The sequence below is a fragment of the Eptesicus fuscus genome, chromosome 21 (assembly GCF_027574615.1).
Source record: "Eptesicus fuscus isolate TK198812 chromosome 21, DD_ASM_mEF_20220401, whole genome shotgun sequence".
In the NCBI taxonomy this organism is placed as follows: domain Eukaryota; kingdom Metazoa; phylum Chordata; class Mammalia; order Chiroptera; family Vespertilionidae; genus Eptesicus; species Eptesicus fuscus.
This window is the reverse complement of record NC_072493.1, coordinates 12,414,469-12,426,665: the sequence shown is the minus strand read 5'-3', so window position 1 is coordinate 12,426,665 and position 12,197 is coordinate 12,414,469. Positions and strand designations below refer to the sequence as shown.

At 49.1% G+C, this 12,197-nt stretch overlaps 1 long non-coding RNA gene across 1 annotated transcript in view; it reads left to right on the top strand.

The window, feature by feature from the left end:
• LOC129147719 (uncharacterized) overlaps window positions 1–7,732 on the top strand; it is a 65,012-nt gene extending 57,280 nt beyond the window's left edge. The window contains exon 3 of the long non-coding RNA XR_008554987.1: window positions 7,666–7,732. This is a non-coding gene — a long non-coding RNA (uncharacterized LOC129147719). The remainder of the gene's footprint in view (window positions 1–7,665) is intronic.
• The last annotated feature ends 4,465 nt before the right edge of the window (window positions 7,733–12,197 follow it).

Below are 12,197 nucleotides of genomic sequence, written 5' to 3'. Positions count from 1 at the left end.
TGAACTCCATCATCTCCATCCCTCACCCCCGGTGCTGTCCCCTATGGCCCCTGCCTAGTAACTCTACTTTGGGGTGGGGAGATGCTGCCTGGTGATCTTACTTTGGTGGTGGTAAGAATGTCACCAGGTGTTAGACCAATGGAGTCAGACCGGACTTTGGTTCTGCAATCTTGGTACTTGAGTTCTGGCAAGGAAAGAATTCAGAGCCAAGACTCAAACTATAAGAGAAAAATTATTTAGAAATGGGGTCAGGAAACAAGTTAGAGAGGCAGAAGAAAGGTCCTTAGAGCTTAGGAGGGAGAAGGGTAAAGGTAATGGGTGTGCGGGGGGGGGGGGGGGGGGGGGGGAGTGTGGACCTGGAATGGTGCAGGCCCCAAAGGGAGACCACACTGGGTCCTCCAGCCTAAGGGCTTTTTAAGGGTGGAGATTTTAGGGGAGGTCCCAGGGTAGGATCTCAATAGAATATTCATCACCTTTCCAGGTGTGCCCTTTCAGGGTCTAGGTCTCTGCTGATTGGTAGGAGCCAGGTCAGTGGGTCATTAGTTAATGCCGCTGGTCCTGAGGTCAGGCTTTGTCTGGTTTTGCTGCTTTTCTGGGCCTGGAACTGAAACACCACTGGGGCCCAGATGTATTTGATGCAGGTCAGAACCTCACTGTCCTGGGGGTACTAATGCTTAAGGGCTATTTTCTGGCCCCTTTATTGGAACGCATGACTAGCAACATGCTAGGAGAGGAAAGGTTACTCTGGGGCTGCGATCCTTGTTTCCCGGTTTTGCGCGTTGCTAGGCAAGGCACCGTACCAGACCCATCCACCTTGCTCCGCTTATGTCTATCTAACTGCTTACCACAGGTCTAGCCAGCAGGCCACTAGGAATCCCCACCCTGCAGCCTTCCTCTTCTTCTACCCGACTTGGGGTTCCACTCTAGTCCCCAGTTCCTAGGGTCACAGTTAAATACTGGTGAAGACATTAATGTGCAAAGTTCTTCCTAGTAAAATAACTGGGACTTTGTCCCTCCCTCCCCCACCCCCTCTCCCAACTGTGGGCAGCCAGCAGGGGGCGACCTCCAAGACCCTTGGGTGAGAGCCTCGCTCTCTTCTGCAGGGTCTCCCTGGGCGATGGCACCATCCAACATTGGTTTGGAAGCTCCAGGTGGGATGAAGCGGGGACCTAACCGGGAGGCTGTGGTCCTCAGATGACACGTCCAGCCACCTGCCGGACCCATCATCATCCTTGGGTGGGGGAGTGGGGAGAGGATCCGGGACAAAAGGGACAACCCAAGTGGACCCAGTTCAGGCTCTGGCTGGAGTTCTCTGTCTGGATACCAAGGGCCGCCTCTTCCGGGAAGCGTGGTCCCTGGGCGCCCCCTGGAGGCTGTGCAGGCTACGGTCGCGCAGCACAAGGGCTCTGGCCAACAAACTTCCTGCCCATCAACTAGAAAAATAATCCCCATGAAAATGGACCACGGACAGGTTGAAATGAAACACAAATCCCAGTAAAACGTTAAGCTGATGTTTACATGGGCAGGATCTGTTGCAAGCCTATCAACTTTAAAATCTCTTGACAATGCTATTAGGGAGGGGTAAAGTATTCCCATACTACTGATGAGTAAACTGAGGCACAGGAGGCTAAATGACTTTCTCAAGCCCATACAATAATGGCAGGGGAATGGCCTGACTCACTACACTAGACTTATTCTCAGCATATGAAAAATGAACACTCTGACTAAAAACCAAAGTGTATATTAAAATAATAAATTCAATAATTTACTCCACAAGTATTTATCAAATGCATACTGTGAGCCAGGTCCTAGTCTAGGTTCAGGGGAACGGCTACCAAAACACATAAAACAGGAAACTTACATTCCAGTGGAGAGAGACAGACAATAACCATATAACCATATTCTGTGACGGGTAGTAAAGTGCTTTGAGCAGGGACCTAAAGAAAGAGGGAGCCCTGGCCGTGTATCTCAGTTGGTTGGAGCATCATCCTGATATGCCAGGGTTGTAGGTTCAATCCCTGGTCTGGGCTCATGCAGAAGCAACCAGTGAATGCATGGACAAGTGGAGCAGCAGATCAATGTTTCTCTTTGTGTCTCCCTCCCTCTCTCTAAAATCAATAAATAAAAAGAAAAAATAATAGAATAAAAACAAGTGGGTTTTTTTAATCCTCACCCAAGCATATATTTTCATTGATTTTAGAGAGAGAGAGAGGGAGGGAGAGAGAGAGAGAATGAGAGAAAGAGAAACATCCATTGGTTGCCTCCCATAGGTACACTGGGGATTGAACCTGAAACCTAGGTATGAGCCCTGACCGAATCAAACCTGAAATCGTTTTGGTGCACGGGACAACACTCCAACCAACGGAGCCACCCAGTCAGGGCTTAAATGTGGGATGGGTCCTTATGGTCATCTGTGGAAAGAGCATTCCAGCCAAAGGGCAAAGTCCCTGAGGCCAGTACAAGAGGTGGTGGGCTCTCCTCTAGCTACTATGGTCCTCTGCCTATGCCCAGGGCCACGCTAGGTGTTCAAGGAGGTGAAGCCAATTCCTTTCCTCGATTTTAGACTTGCCTGCTAACCATTAAGTGGGGATAACAACTGCTTTTGCCCTGGACATTCACTCACTTCCCTGCAACTAGCCCTATGTAACCACTTCCCCATGAGTCTCAGGAAAGAATGGGATAATCTGGGAAAGTGGAAAGGAAAGCCCCCACTAACATTTGAGTTAGGGTAACGGATCCAGATTCCTGCCTCTGGGCTGGGACAGCAGCAAAATTTAGCCCAGTTAAATGCGTTAAGGAATGTTTGATTATCAGGAGGGACCATCTCATCTAACCCATCCCCAGACTCTGAAAGGGAAGCCTGCACAGGGGCCCAAAGGGATTCTGGGTGAGTGCCTCTGCACCTACCGATGGGCCTGGGGATCCTGGGTGCCCAGGTCTCCGTGGTCTCTCTGCTTCACTAGCTCTTGAGGCACTTAGAATTCACGGTGAACTTCCCTTCAGTGAGTCCCCTGTCTGCTGGCCTGGGGTAGGAGGACCAGACTGGTCTGCATGGCCTCTTTTCCTCCAGAAACAGAAGCCAGAGGGGTATCAGGTGGCCCTGGAGGAGGTGAACCCAGTCCTTTCCCAGGGCCTACCACCTCCTTGCTGTGGCCAAAAAGCCATTCCCTTCCCTACTGTTTTGATCTCATCACATCCCTTTGAAATTAGATGAATCGCTCTGTACAACCTGCATGTACTTCATATGGTGAACCTCCTTGTGTTCAGTGCTGGAAAAGTTTTGTTGATTCTTGTGTCCACTGGGGCTCTTTTGAGTCCTGCTTAGATTCCTTAAGAAGGGGTGAAGCCCTGGCCAGTTGGGCTCAGTGGATAGAGCGTCAGCCTGCAAACTGAAGGGTTCCAGGTTCAATTCCAGTCAAGGGCACGTGCCAGGGTTGTGGACTTGATCCCCAGTGGGGGACTTGCAGGAGGCAGCCGACCATGATTCTCTCTCATCATGGATGTTTCTATCTCTCTCTCTCTCCCTCTTCCTTCCTCTCTGAAATCAATAAAAATATATTTAAAAAAAGAAAAAGAAGGGGTGAATTTGTTTTCAGGATGAGCAGAAACTGAGACACCTGGACAGGGGCCAGCTGGATTCTCCATCTCTCTCCCAGGGTCACAGAGTCTCTCCCTGAACTTATTCTCTTCTGTCTCCCAACCAACCAACTGTCCCTTTGTTCCCCCTTCACTCTGAGTTTCCTTTCCCTTTCTCTTACCTTCTGCTTCCTGACAACTTCTGCCTCTTCATATCTGAACGTACTGCTGATCTGAACATCTCCTGACCCCTCCCTTTCCTCACAGTGTCTGCACCAGCTGCTAACTGCCCTTGCTGCAGTTCTTCACTCACGTCCCCAAGCCAGCTCATCATCTGTTTTATGCCAGGGCTCATCATATATCTGGATTGGCTGCTCTGGGTCATGGTCCCCTCATGGGCCAAGAACAAAGGGCACTAAGGTGGCCAGTACAAAAGGTGGTCCCTTCCCCTGGTGCCCTGGGTGATTTGGGTACTATTATTAGACTGTCTGCTACAGTCCCTTTTTTTCTGTTTTTTCATCGTGAGTTTTATTTGTTGACCTTTATTTTTGTTGCCTCGAGGTTGTTTAAGGGTCCTTAAAATTCCTCGGGCACCCAGCCTGGTTCACTGTGGAGGCTCCTATCCAGATGGCTGGCAGCGGGGGAGGCATTCATAGTTAAACAAACAGTCATTTCCTCCATCTTAGGCTCACCTTTCATCAGAAAGGGAGGGGCAACCGTATTTAATAAACACCATCCATTAGGTTAGATCAACAGTCTCTGAATATTGCCTTTTTTCTAGAAACAGTATCTCTCCTGCCTTCACAGAACATGTGGTCAAGAGGAAATTGAATAAAGTCCTTTAATCAGCCGCAGTAGTATTTGAATCATTTAATTTAACATCTGACAACCACAAATTACTTTATTTTTCAGGCCAATTTTAGCCGACCAGGAGAGCTGGCCCAGTTGGACTCATGCTTTATAAATCACTCCTTTGCCTGATCGTGGAAAGTTTGGGGAAGAGATTTTGCTGGGGCTTTTCAAACGTAATAAAGAACAATCTCCCAGGCTGTGTATATCTGACATTGAGTCCTTGGCCATCTCCCTTCACCCGGTTCTGTGGCTGTAGGGTAAACCCTTGGGCTAGAGGGAGTCAGAGACATGCGGCAGGGAGCTGTCACTTCCACAGCCTGTGCTTTTTATTCCTGGCTCCCAGTTCTCATGACCAGGAAAACAAGTCAAATCAAATTAGACGCCAGACACGCGCTGCTTATTGTAGCCCACCCTCTGCTGCCTTCGACTTTTCAACACCTGTTGAAACCCTCTCACTGGAAAAGCTGAAAGAAAAGCTTCTGATTTAAAATAACACCCACTAGACATCCCTGATGTTGCCTCTTCCAGACTCATGTTAAATCATCTGTGAGGTCCCAGTAAAGGTAATGCAAGACCTGCCCCTACAGACCCAGTTCCACGTCAGCTGTGTCTGAGGCCCTGGCAGACGTCCTCTGACCACTGGGCAGATGCTGCTAAGAAAAACCAATGGGCCTTTATTCTATCCTTATTGCAAGTGATAGCCACATGTCTGCACGAGGAGTTGTTTTTAGGCCGGCCTGCTCATTTCTCCATCTATTCTAAGGAAACAAAATGGCAGGAACAAGGGCCCATGGCCTTCTTGGGAGTATCCTATATAATAAAAGAGTAATATGCAAGTTGACCATCACTCCAAGACACAAGATTGCCACCCCCATGTGGTCAAAGATGGCTGCCACAAGATGGCTGGCAGGGGAAGGCAGTAGTGGGCAGTTCGGGGTGACCAGGCTGGCAGAGGAAGGCAGTTGGGGGAGACCAGGCCAGCAAGGGAGGGCAGTTGCGGGGGGAAAAGGACTGCAGGGGAGGGCAGTTGGGGGAGGGGCAGGCCTGCAAGGGAGAGCAGTTGGGAGGGACCAGGCCTGCAGTGGAGGCCTGTTGGGGAGGACCCAGGCCTGCTGGGGAGGGCAGTTGGGGGGGACTAGGCCTGCAGGGGAGGGTAGTTAGGGGTGACCAGGCCAGCAGGGGAGGGCAGTTTGGGGGGACCAGGCCTGCAGGGGAGGGCAGTTGGGGCAGATCAAGCCAGCAGGGGAGCAGTTCGGCATTGATCAGGCTGGCAGTAGAGTGGTTAGGGGGTGATCAGGCTGGCAGGCAGAAGCGGTTAGGGGCAATCAGGCAGAGGCAGGTGAGTGGTTAGGAGCCAGCAGTCCTGGATTGTGAGAGGGATGTCCAATCGCCTGTTTAGGGCAGTCGGACATCCCTCAAGCGGTCCCAGATTGGAGAGGGTGCAGGCTGGGCTGAGGGACAACCACCCCCCATGCACGAATTTCATGCACCGGGCCTCTAGTAATACCTATAAGTAAGTGGCATTAAAAAAGGAAAAATCTGGTGTGGGCTAGTGCAATCATGGAATTGTAAATTTTTTATGAAATCCAGTTATTTAGTTTCTTTCTTAGAGACATGTTGCCCAGCCAGCGTGGCTCAGTGGTTGAGTATCGACCTATGAACCAGGAGGTCATGGTTTGATTCCTGCTCAGGGCACATGACTGGGTTGTGGGCTTGATCCCCAGTGTGGGACCTGCAGGAGGCAGCTGGTCAATGATTTTCTTTCATCATTGATGTTTCAATCTCTCTCTCCCTCTCCCTTCTTCTCTGAAATCAATAAAAAACATATTTTTATTTTTTTATAAAGAGAGACATGTTGATGTGAAATAGAACAAGCAACAGCCAAGGTTACAAGAGCGCACATTTCCCTGCAGGGACCCAGGAGATCCTGGGGTAGAACTAAATGTGAGAGCCTGCCAAGCCTCCTGGGAACTGTCTAGTCTCAGGCAGCATCTCCCTAGTACTGGGCCTGGGTCTCCTCACCAGTCTCCTGGCTCTGGACAATCCCCCTCTCTGCAAATGGGCCTTTGGTTCCTGCTCCCTGCAAAACGTGAACGCACACAGCATAGTTCTGTGTTCATCTGGTCATGACATTGGACCTCGTAGTTTAAGAGCCAGTATAATCCAAGGAGGCGCCCGGCTGGCCCCTTCTCAAAGGTATCCAGGGCACAGAGTGCCTCATGCACTTTGTCGAAGTCCTGAGCGGCTGCAGGGCTACTGTCCCGTAGGCGTTTGTCAGAAGGCCCCTTTGGGAACTTGTCTAAACAACAGCTGCCAATACTTAAGAATGGGGTGGGGATGGAGATTTTGGGAAAGGCTGCTGAAGCCCCTCATTTCCCCCTAATGGTACCACCATTGCCCGTGCCCTCACCCCAGCCCCAGGCCTGACTTTTTCCATTAAACCTGACTCTGCCATTTTTTCCTGTGTACCCTGGAGCCCTTTCTCAATTTATTTTTATTTTATTTATTTTTATTGTTAAACCTCACCGAGGAGTGAGGATATTTTTTCCATTGATTGTTTAGAGAGAGTGGAAGGGAGGGGGAGGAGAGAGAGAGAGAGAGAGAGAGAGAGAGAGAACATCAGTGTGACACACATCGATTGGCTGCCTCCCACTTGTGCCTCGACCAGGGTGGGGGATTGAACCTACAACCGAGGTACGTGCCCTTGACTGGGAAGCGGACCCTCAGCCCTTCAGTGTGTGGGCCGACACTCTAACCATTTAGCAAAACCGTCAGGGCCTTTCTCAATTTCTGATCCTCAATTTCTGAGCCCTTCCCTTCTAGGGCTGATGTGAAAATTAAGTGACATAAGAGTTGAAGACTGTAAACTATTTGGGAAATAATAAAAATAATAGATCTTTTTGACCTAGATTCAACTAGAGATCATAGAAAATGTAGATGAGTGGAGGCTGGAGATATGATCGTATTCTAGAAATATGAATATATTTTGAATTGACATAAGGATGAAGTACATTTCATTAAAGAGAAAATAAAGATAATTTATGTGTCGCCCTACAAACATGACTCATAGAATAGAACCATAAAACAATTTGTCTTTGTCTCACTTTGTCTTTTAAATATATACTATGGAGCTAATTTTTTTCCTTGCCCCTGGATGAACTTTAAGCTACATCCCCACATGACCCCTTCTTTATTTACCCTTTGGCCTGGCAATGACTTTCAGCTTTCTCCCACCAGGAGACTTCCTTGATCAGGCTGGAAGACGACCCCACTCTGGCTCTCTCATGTCAGTGGCCACCTCTCATCCACTGAAGATATTTGTTCCTCCTTTGCCCTCATGATCTCTGCACATGGTCCCAACACGGCTACTTTCCTAGCTGCCTGGCGCAGCCATCTACTCTCCTGTCTCCTGCCACTGAGATTTCTCTGGCATGAGTGGGCCCAGTTCACTGTATACCTGAAGCTCCAGAGGACATGTATTGAGCTTTTTGAGTGTTGTACAGAAGCCTCTTTCCCCAAGCTTGAGGTGAGGAGAAGCATCCTGCACTATCACCCTGGGGACAGGAGAGTTGTGACTCCAGGCCTCCACATATGCCCACAAGTCCAGCACGTGCAAAAGCCCAATACATGGAAGCCGTCCTGGGCTTCTGAGCCTGCCTCCCACTGCCCGTGTCCTGACAAGTTCCAAGTCCTAAGTCCCCAAGGCAATCCCTAAGTGACACCGTTATTGAGAGCCACACTGGGGGAGAACTAAATGTGAGAGCCAAATGTGCCTTTCTGGTCTTTGCCAACTCTCTTCAGGAAGAAGAACTGTTTCCACCCCTACAATATGAGGCGAGGTGGGCGGGTGAGAGGGAGAAAGGTGTCCCAGCCAGCCAAGAAACATGGTGGATGTGGCAGTGTCCCAAGCAGGCACCAAACAACCCCCACATTGGCTGCCCTGTTGTGTATTTTTCCTGTTAAGGACTTAATCGGGGAACCCATTGAGAGGAGAATTATGAGGCCCCTTGCTCACTGTGACCAAAAGCATTTCAGGTAGTGCCAGGCCTGGAGGCAGAATGAAAACCATGCCCCAGGAACCAGAAGAGGAGAAGGCTGAAGAGAGGAAGGCAGTGGGTATAGGGGGATGGAGGATCTGAGTCAGAGTTGCACTGGGGAGAAACCTAGGGTCAGAGAGTCAGGCCAGAAGCCCAGGGAGAGGGATCTGGGTCCTGTTCTCAGGTGGCCCAGGAGGAGACAGATGGTCTGGAAGGCCAGGCAGTACCCTAGGAACATCCACACTGGCAAGACCTATCTCAGATGATTAAAGGACAGCAGACAAATTTAACTAAACATGAGTAATGGGAACACAAAGGGAACGTGAAGAGAAATAGAATATTTTAGCAACATAAGGAAATGGGAAGAAAATGACTTTGCAATGAAATGTCAAACTTCTGTGCCTGGAGGAGATGTAATCTGGTCATTATAGGCTCAGGGAAGCGGGGGAGTGTGTGGTTATTTCAAGCAAATTTTAATTCGCTTTAATTTAATAACATATGGCCGAGTTCTTTTGGGACAGTGTTAGGGGACCGAAATGGGAACCAGGGAGTGCCAGCTCTGTTGACTTGGGTGTTTCTTGTTTGTTGTTTTACCATGAGGAGCTGTACTTATATTCATTCATCCAGCCAGCCATTCATCCAGGGAGTGAATGTGAAAGCCTGAGGATTAAGAAAACAAATGGCTCAGCCCTACCTGCCCCTGCCCCCAGGAGATCCTGGTCAGCTGGGGAGACAGTCAAGTGAATAGAAAGTTACAAAGTAGGGCCACATTCTGGACCTCACACTTGGTGCTCAATAGAAGTTTGTGGAATGAAAATGCATGGTTGGAAGGGTGGTTCTGAGAAGGCACCAGGAAGGACTAAACATTAAGCTGGGTTTTGAAGGATGGATAAGAGTTCACTAGGTAGGCAAGCAAGTCAAAAGCAGTCCAGGTAGAAGAGACTACGTGTGACATGGTACAATGGATCACATGTAGCAAAGGGGTGCTGGTTACAATCATGAGGCTGGAGGAGACTGCCCAGGAAAGGGGGACAGGGTTAGAAGAGGCAAAGGGCAGGAAAGAGATGCAGGATCAGTGGACCACTGATGAGAAATAATCCCTCAGTAAGGTGAACTCTGAAGGGAAGACCTGTTAGCCCACCTAAAGCTCACCACACTGAAATCTCCACTCCAACTAAAGATAGATGCCTGTTCATCCTTAGAGCTCAATTCAGCATCACTTTCCCCAAGGAGCCCTTCTTTCTGGCCCAGGCTGTAGTGGGTCTTTCCCATGCATGCTCCTAAAACATCCTGTGCCACCAACCTTGTCACTGCTCATCTCCACCCCCAAGGGTCAGCTTGTCTGTATGCTTGCCCATCTCCCACCTAGGCTGCCGTGTCCAGCTCTGGTGATGCCCCACCACCACCAGCACTCTCATGCCTACCTGGATTCTGGCCAGGCTGTCCTGCCTATGGGGTCTCATCCTAAGGCTGGACAAGGTCCATACAGAGAAGTAGCTCCAGAAGCTGAGGTCTGAATCTAAGGCTGCTTAGAAAGGGGGGGGGGGGGGGAGAGGGGTGCCTAGCCAAGGGAAGGGTATTTTCGTTTACATCACATCAGATTTTTCAGTCTTTAAGGGACTGAGGAAGTACCTGGGTAAAAGCCCTTCTTATGTCCCCAGGAGCCTGGTTGGAAGGGGTGGGTGGTTAGGGCTATTGTGTCTAGGTGACAAAGACAGAGAAGCCTGGCCCCAGAGCAGAGAAGCCAGATGGTTAAAGGGGCAAGGTGGGGAGCGAACTTGCTGAAGCCAAGGCTCAGGACAGGGTCTAGCTGTACAGCGGACCAGTTCACAAGCAATCACCGCTCTCTGAACAGAGATGCCAAGAGGAACACACTCCCCTCAAGGGAACTGATGGATTTGCAGGTGTCCTGGGTGTCCACTAGGGGGCAACAGAGGTTAAGCTAGCTGGCGGGTCGCCATGGTAACCGAGGACCATGACGCTATGTTATCCCTAGAAAAGGCAGGTAGGTTCGGAGAACGCCCCAAGCATGGCGTCCCGGATGCCACCAAGTCAGTAGACATCAGTTTCAAGCAAAGGCCTAGGCAGGGACAAAGGACTCAGCGTGTGAAGAGGTTTGGGGGCACCACTCGGGCATCTGGAGGCCCCTGCCAATCTCCCTATTTTAGAGGTTTTTATGAATCCGATTCTGCTATTTTCTCCTACTGTCTGTCATTCATGGGTCCTTGTTTCCCATATGTGTTTTGTAATTCAAGACTCGGAGCTCATATTTCTTGGTATCATATTTGGGGAAGCCTGGGCTGAAGGCCAGTTCCTCTAGGCAGGGTGTGTGTTTACTTCTGCCAGGTTCCTGGAAGCACTGTTAGCTGGGACCAATATATAAATTCTCAGTTTGCAGCTTTTTAGAGGACCTAGGGACTGTGAATTCAGGCTGCAAATCCACATAGGGACCCGCTTATACTTAACAATTTCTCAGGTTCCAAGGTTTGAAACAGGCAATTTACCTGTATTCACCCTTGGAGTACCAATTACTTTTTTTTTTTCTTATTGATTTTAGAAAGAGGAGAGAGAGAAAAAACATTAATGTGAGATAGAAATATCGATTGCTTGCCTCCCTCATGTGCCATGACCAGGGATCGAACCCGCAATCTGGGTATATGCCCTGACCAGGTATTGAAGCTGCCACCTTTTTGTATATGGGACGATGGTCCAACCAACTGAGCCACACCAGCCAGGGTCTTGAAGTCCCAATTTGTATTGATATGTGTGTGTATGGCACTTGAGTTTCACCTGGTGGCTGTGCCTATAGGACCATGAAAAACAAAGCTCTTTGGCAAATGATTCCCAAATGAAAACTAGCTCTCAGAGTTTCATCTACCTCTCTAAGTTATTATTTTTGCTTAATTTTTGGCCTTGGTGCATGCCTTATGAATTTTCCAGCTCACCAATGCATTTTAAGAGATTTAAAAAACAATTTCATTAAAGTTGCTTAGCCCCGCTGGTGGAAACAGAAGTGCATTTGTGAGTTCCTTAGAGGAAACGCACGGATACCTGATGTGGGAGATCTGGCTCCACTTCAACCTCCCCCAGTTAATTCCAAAACTTCTTACAGTTCGGAGCTGCCCCACCCCCACCCCAGGGGCCAGCTGGTTAAAGCTCAATTATTTTTCAGTTTATCCACTTACTACACAAACAATGAAAACCCACGCTGCTCTCCTTACACTCAGCCTGTTCTCTAATTCCCCTCACTCTTGCTTGGGGAAGCTTTGGGTAGTATATAAACCCACCCCTTCTCTGGGTGCTGTCAATGTTTGAGTGGCTTGCTTTCTTACATTCGTCTTGAAGGTGGGCAGTAGAACATCACATTCCCCACTAGGTGGAGGCCTTGCTATTCTGAGGAATTCTTCCTTTTCTTTCTCCCATCCTAATCTCTTTACAGGGGTAAAGGGGTGGTGCTGGGCCATGATTAATAACAGTAGCAGGGTAAATTCAGCACCTAACCCCTGTTTGTAAGATCTGGGAGTATCTATCCCCAAATGTTTTATCTCTCTTTAGAATGCAGAATAATTTAATCTCAGTCCGGGGTCCTGGTTACCAATTCTGGGACAACAGGGAAAGTTTCTCCCCTCGTAGTAGTAAGTGATTCATTTGGTTTCTCCCCTTCAATTGCTGCTGCTAATCCAGTGGCTCCCATCACACTCAAAGTGCACACTTGGGTAGTTCAGTTGGTTA